Below are 7862 nucleotides of genomic sequence, written 5' to 3' on the forward strand. Positions count from 1 at the left end.
GCAATATTGGCGATTTCCTCAGGCCGATAAATTGTGTGAAAATTGTGGGAAAATTGTGGGGGGGGGGGGGGGTGCATTAAACCTATTTTTGGGACATACAATCATATTATTGTATACCTAATGTAATGGCATCAAACACCCTATAAAATGACATGCGATGGCCCAGGGCTGAGAGAGCAGGTAATAAATTACATAGGAAAATCGCATCGCATCGCACATCGCATAGCCCTAAAATGCCCCATGCGATGCAATGCGATTTCCCTATGCAGAATAGCCCACTAAGCAAATTGCGTAGTGGGCACCCAACTAACATATAAGTACCGGATTTTGTCAGAAAGAGTGAACTAGAATAAGGCCTTATCATGGATCAGCTAGCACAGGTGGTGGCCATGCCTGGGAGCTCTGAGGCCCTTCAGATCACTGGGGCCTGTCACACTTGTCCCCCTTGAAACCCCCCCCCCTGTCGCAGGCCCTGCAGCTGCCCTGTAGCAGGCAACAAGTACAGGCCTTCAAACAGGTGTATATGCACCTACTTGCTGGTCTATGTGAGAAGCATTTGTATGAAGAGGCTCTTACTGAAGTAAGAACACCCCTTCCCAAAGTAACGTTTCCTGTCTCCTATATACGCCTGGGACACCAACCAACCTGGAGAGCATAAAGTTGATGACATCACTGGGGCCAGCCAATCAATTCATCAGGCTGCAGTTAGCGAATAACCTTAATTTGTCTCTAGTGATGGTGTGGTCTAGGTTCGCACATGTCTGAGTGATGTTATTCAATGGACTCCTCCTTTGTCGCACCATCTGTTCTCCATGCTCAGGGTGGGCGGTTAGACAGTGGGTCACAGCACTCCACATTGGTTCTACATCCACACTGATCACTCTAATTGGATACAGGAGCTAGGATCTTTTCCCCTATCCACATTATACAGTTCAGTACAGCATTGGCACTTGCCCTCAGCTAAGATGGTAGACACACAGCTTTTGGGAGATGTGTTCCTTTAAGTATAAAGTTCTATCTGACCGATTTGAGGTACTGGTACGTGGTTTCGACTTTGAGTACTGCTGGAGCAAAGCTCAATATAAATAAAATTATTATTATTATAATTATTATTTCTTGCCCCACGACTAATGGATTAGGTTTGTTAGTAGTTCAGTGGCTAATCAACGATTACTGTTGATGAAGTAATGATTAACTACCCCTCTCCAATGGGAGACAAGCGTCCAACATTGTAGCAGTCGGCATAAGAGTCCTGGCTGGCAGCACAGTCCACTAGAATCAGAACTACTGTATGCGACGCACATGCGCGTTGGTGAATATGGTTATGCTTAAAGAAAAATTACTTCAAATATTTAAACTCGAATGGACTGAAACAACTCTCCATAAGGGAACTCAAACAAAACTTTTTTTTTCAAGGTATGGGAAAGCTACATATACACGTTACACGCATAACCCTCTGAGGCACTTATGTATTATTTAGCTTCCAGGGCCGGTGCAAGGCACCGGAGCGCCCCAGGCGAGGGGGGGGGGGGGGCGCCCCGGTGCCTACGGGGGGGGGGGGGTGTACCTGCGGCGCTGTGTGATCTGGCGGCGGGGTCCCTGCAGTGATGCGCGCTATCCGGCAGCCAGGCGGCGGTGCGGGAAGCGCCGCTGATGGGTTTGAAAACTCGCCGCACGCTGATTGGCTGAATCTCAGCCAATCAGCATGCGGAATGTTTTCAAACCCAGCAGCGCTTCCCGCGCCGCCGACTGGCTGCCGGATAGCGCGCATCACTGCAGGGACCCCGCTGCCAGATCACACAGCGCCGCAGGTACCCGGCACGGACACCCCTGCAGCCTCCATGCGAGAGGCGAGGGGCGAAGTGGCGCCCTAGGCAAATGCCTAGATTTGCCTAGTGGTGGCGCCGACCCTGATAGCTTCCCTTCTGGACTTGTAACTGCTATGCTATTACTGGTGCCTGTCCTTGTGTTTCCCTCCTATATCCCTATAGATTGTAAGCTTGCAGCAGGGCCCTCTAACCTCCAAGTCTGTCTGTTGTTACCCAGTTTGTTTTATCACTGTCTACTATTGTAAAGTGCTACGGAATCTGCTGCGCTATATAAGAAACTGTTAATAAATAAAATAAATAAATTACCAGTGGAGACTAAACAACAAATACACACAACTCTCTATAATGAGACCAGAATACTATTGCAAGACCCACCAATTGATTCATCATAAAAGGAGATGGACATCTTTGACACGCATGGTCCCCCCCTCCCCGTCCCTAAGTTTTCCTTATTTGACATATATTTACGTTCAAGTATTGCTCCTGTAGAACTTGGATGATGGCATCACAGGTCTCAGGTATTAATAGTCCCAGAGCTTGAGAGGATATAGCGGTGCTGTACCTCAGATCTGTAAGGGTCCTCCCAGTAGCCAGGAAACGTAGCGTTGCCACCAGCCTCTGCTCAGCTGAAATAAGCCTCCTGAAATAGGTGTCCTGTTTTTGGAATAAAGGGGTGACTAGTGTCAGAAGCTCCATGGAGGTAGGGTCATCCATACGAAGATAATTGTTTTTTTTTATAGTTATTTTTATTATTTCTTTCTTTTTCATTTGATCAAAAATAATATGGTGTAAACATTGAAAAAAGATTTCATGAATCTTTTAATTCCACAAAAAAAAGCAGGTTTCAATTATTGTTCTCATTTATTGAAGTTTGTTTTACACAGAACCAATATCTACAGGAATTGGTTAATACATGAATACATTGTATATATACTTAAAATGTATCCCTAGTATGCATAAAACTTCAGTGTTAATACACATAATTCATTTTTATACAATATCTTTATTGTACAATTCTCAGACCCAGGTGTGACCAATATTAAATGTAAAGAAAATGAAAAAATTGCATTATACAATGATGTTCAATGAAATTTCATATTGTTGTATTTCATCCATTGCAATAAAAACAATTTTGAAAAAAAAAAAAAAAAAAAAAATGCGTATGCGTTCTAAACACAATGAGGCCTGACTTTGGGCCAGATGTGCTAAGCTTGAAAAGTGATAAATTGGAGAGTGATAAACAGTCAGCTCTTAACTGCCATGTCACAGACTGCTTGAGGAATGACACACAGGGGCTGATTGGTTGTTTATCACTCTCCATTTTATCACTTTTGAAGCTGAGTGCGTCTGGCCCTTTGTCTGACAGGAAGGCGGCATTTGGAAGTGGTAACTGTTTTCTAGAAGTGGTCCTCTAGCATCTGTCAGGGAAGCGCAGAGCTTAAAGTGCCTGCAAGCATGTAATGCTTGGCTATAAGCATGAAACCAATAGCACCATGCATGTAACCCCTGGCAACAACCAAAAAAACCCTGGCAACAAGCATACAACCCTGCCAACAAGCATGTACAAATGATAATTAATGTATAGGGGGATGGGAAAAACATTTTTGGCAGTGACCCACAAAATTACTATTTACGCCACTGAGCAGGGAGCATTCACCGGGCTACCTTACAGTATATCGCACACCTCCAGTACTGTGGAGAGGTTGCTAGGGGTAACAGCATAATTTGTCATATGTGGGAGGTTGAGGTTTGCTAATACTCCTGACTTCACCAGGAAGTGTCACAGAACAATAAAGCTTGATTTGCATCTATACCATTGCCACACACTGCCACATGACTCTGCCAGTCTGCCGTCACAGGGGAGGGCCAAGTATAGAGGGAGTCACCAGCACAGTGTACAGAGCTTGGCACTGCCTGTGGCATCTGAGTGTGCAGGCAGGATGGGTGGCGATTCTCTTAATATAGATTACATTTAATTATCCTTGTACCGCTTATTCCTCATCCGGTTCCACTGGTTCTCCCACTGCCTTATTATTACGCTAACAGTCCGGGACTCCTAGCCTTTCCTTTCTTGTTATTGACAGGAGGACATTACCATCTCATGAGGGCACAGAGTTTCTGCAGGACAGATGCATGTAGGTCCATCAATTGGAGAACTAGCCGGGTGGTCATTGTGGTCCCATCACGATATTTGTTACCGACTTCTGTCACAATTATAGGAGGGAGGTCCGTCCAGATTAAGGGCCTAATTCACGTTGACTTGCTAAGCAGCGTAAATTCTGCCGCCGCCTGCTGGGCGAGCAAATGCCCACCTCCCGTCGCCACGCGAACATCCCAGCCGCATTGCAAATGGATGTTTACTATAAACATCTATTCGCACGGGAGCATACGGGGGCAAAATATTTTGACAGTCGCTGACCATCAAATGATTTTTCCCCTGTTCGCAAACATCAGTCAGCAAATATAGGTCAGTCTTGAGGTTACCTATATATGCGGCATCTGGCTGTGAGAACGGGGCGGGCACTGACGCCATAGGACCTCAGGTGTCCTCCCCGGAAGCCATTGGCCCACCTGGGTTCGCATTAGGACGCCCTGCGTTTTCCTGCGCGTACACACAAAAACGGTGGAAACGCTGAGCGTCTCCATATGTCAGCCCCCTTACTGCCTCCATACCCCCCCCCACCCATGCGAACGTCTCAGTGACTGTGCATACGTATAGTCGCTTATATGCATGTGCAAAGCCAAAACATTGGTCCCCAGAGCTAATACGCCAGGGACCAATCAAACGTGAATTAGGCCCTCAGATAAATCTGCTGTAATCCCTCCGCCAGGAGGTATCTCCCAGAAGCTTCAATGGAGGAAGCGATGTTGCCAGATTTACTAGTATCTGGAATGCCAAACATTCCAGGGACCTTGTTACCTATGTAAGCCGGCAGCGGTTTCTCTCAGAACCCTCACTACAAAATGGCCGCTGTGCTTGTGCAGTAACTGGGACATGTGCAGCACCCCTGGGAGATCACGCAGCACATCAGTTACAGGTTCCTTCCTTTTATGTACAGAACAGGTTAATACATTCAGCCAAAGGAATCGCATATTGCAATGCAGTCTTTGGTGTTAATACTGTATTGCGCCCAGATTGTATTGCAAATGTTATTAATGATAAATGGGCCCCATAGTGGTTTCTACCTTAGTTCCACAAACTGGTTCCACATGCAAGGAGAGTAAAGGCCCACATACATTATGCGATTTGGGCAGGATTTCACCCAATTCGGAGAATCGGGCCTTGAAATCGCCCCAAATCGCACGTGTAGACATACCTACCGACCCCATGCGCGGTACCGTGCACATCTGATCAGAGTCGGGAGGTCAGATGGGCTGCACATAGGATTTGATAAATCTTATGTGCAGCCCGGAGCCAGGCAGGGGACGGCAGTGGGTGGGGGATGCCGGCTACCAAAGAGCCGGGTGGAGGAAGCAGGGGAGCGGCAGAAGGAGATGGGCAGCACTAGCGGGTGCACTTAAAAAAAAAAAAGCACATACAAATCAATGTGAAGCCACTGATTGGCTGAAACCTCTCTCAGCCAATCGGTGGCTTCCCATTCATTAGTACAGGCTTTGCCCAGCTCCCTCCGCCACACCCCTTCTCCCTCCGCCCGGCTCTCTGGTAGCAGGTACCCTCCCCCTCTGCCGTCCTCCGCTCCCTGGTCCCCTCGCCGGCATCCGCAGCGCCCCTGCTTCCTCCACCTGCAGCTCCCCAGGAGTTGCATGTAAAAAATCACATGCGATTTATCACATGCAAAACTTGGCACATGGAAGTGCCTAATCGCATGTGTCCCCTCCCGGGGAGCTGCAGGGACAATCAGGACAAGTCGGACTAATGTATGGGGGCCTGTAGATTTGGGTGGGGAGTGTTCAAACTGAAATCTAAATTGCAGTGCAAGAATAAAGCTCTCTAACATTTGTGGGTTACATGCCGAAGCATGCCTGTATTTACCCTGCACAGAAGACATATGAATGTATTGGCTCTGCCTGCATGACAGCTTGTTTTGTTGTATGCACAAAATTACTTGCTTTTTTTGGCTTTACTTACAAATCTGAGTAAGTCTTTGTGCACGTAGGGGCTGTAAGAAAATATGCAAACGTTGCAGCCCCATGGATTTAGCGAATCATAGCGGCTGTGCACAGATTAGTCGATTATAAGGCTTCTCGTTGTGCAGCATGAAGTGAGATGCTAGAGCCCCTGGTTCAGGATTACAGACGCAGGATGAGACACTCTCCAAAAACAGTTGTGATACACCTGCGTTTCTGACGCCACACCCCACAACCAATGCCAAGGGGTCTGTGACTGTCAGTCATTATGCCAAGAAATCCTCACTGCTATTGCTGTCACAAGACCATCGCAGCACACGCACAGAATGGACGCATGCCCGGTCAGCCAATCATCACTCAGCTGGGAATATATTGGGTTTGCAGAGTACTCTGGATCAGGCTACTTAACGTCTTGCTGCCTGCCCTGACCTTTGGAATGACGCTATTCTGTCTATCTCCAACCCTTGATTAAGGGCATTGTTTGATTTCCAAGCAAGTTGGTTAACTGTTATTTACTCTATTTATTTACTCGGCTACATGTGTATTGTTTACTCTGTTGACAGTGAAGGCCTGAGTTGCACACAGACTAGGACCCGGCTGCACCTCTTGCTGCAACCACGTCTATGAGGGTAATTCCGACCTGATCGCATGGTCAGGGAGACGCCCCCCACCAGTGTGAAATCCCACCTTGGGAATTTATGTTTGTGGTGCGGATGGATGTGTACGAACAACCATCTAATGATTTTTACAGTGGGCATCAGTCATTGCAGGCTCAGAGTAGCCAGAGACTTACTTGGAGGTTACGGTATATCGAATCGACCATGTTTCGGTTGACAATACCATGATTGACCACTAGGGGTCGAAGGCGTCTAGTTAGACGACTAAACTTGGTCTAGCTATGTTTTTTTGTCTTTTTTGGTGCCGAATGTCAGCAAGGAGCCCGTGGACATTGTATGGGCTATTTCACACGCTCCGGCTCCTGCCGGAGCTGCGAAACCCTGCACGGTGAAAAGCAAAGCCGCATACCGTAGTTAATAATGGACACTATTGAGTCCATTCACATGGGACGGCCACGGCCCGGCTGCCCGATTGCAGCCGGATCCCACCACTGGAAGGGACGGCTGACGGGCTGTGGCCATCCTTACCATTCTAAACTCCTGAGTGCGGCACGGCTTCTTGGCCGTGCGGGGTTTCGCCGCCCGGCAGGAGCCGGATCGTATGAAATAGCCCTATAGGTGCACAGTTTCACCTCGCATGGTCCTCTGCTATTTTATTCCTACTTTATGTCCACTTGAATAGTAGAGTAGGAATCTAGTGGTCCGGCACCAAAAAAAGATGAAAAACCTGTGTCAACCTTGCTACTGTGGACCAGGTTCCCGTCGATGCCTACCTTCCGTCCATCTTCCGTCACTGTCTATCTAAACACGTACAACCAATGCTGTCAACCCCTAGTGATCAACCATGGTATTGTCTATCTAAACCCGGTCGATCTGTGGCCCGGATCCCCTTGCTTGGTGGCTGCAGTGAAAACAGGCATATCCATCCTGGAGCTGACATTGCAGACCCTCCCCTAAAACGCTTGGGTACACCTGTGTTTTCCCTGTTACTCCCAGCATTTTTTTCTGGCGCGCTTAGAGGTTTTTCTCGGCCCTACCATGAAACGTCGGGTTACCACCCCCAAATGCCTACTTCCTGTCAATCATGACCAGCGATCAACAAAAGTAGCAGGCTTTCATCCCAGGACGGCCTTGTGCATGCATACTATGGGCCCTATGCATGCGCAATCTTTCGATAATCAGCCGCCATAACAAAATTCACGGCAGTGCGATCAGGTCTGAATTACCCCTACAGTATGTCTGTATGCTAATGAAGCAGACCATTCGTTTAAAATGTAGATGCCCACTGCCTGTCGTTCTCTAGAATTCAATAGAGAAATGACAGCTA

Source organism: Crinia signifera, chromosome 4 (assembly GCF_055691185.1).
Source record: "Crinia signifera chromosome 4, ASM5569118v1, whole genome shotgun sequence".
Lineage (NCBI taxonomy): Eukaryota > Metazoa > Chordata > Amphibia > Anura > Myobatrachidae > Crinia > Crinia signifera.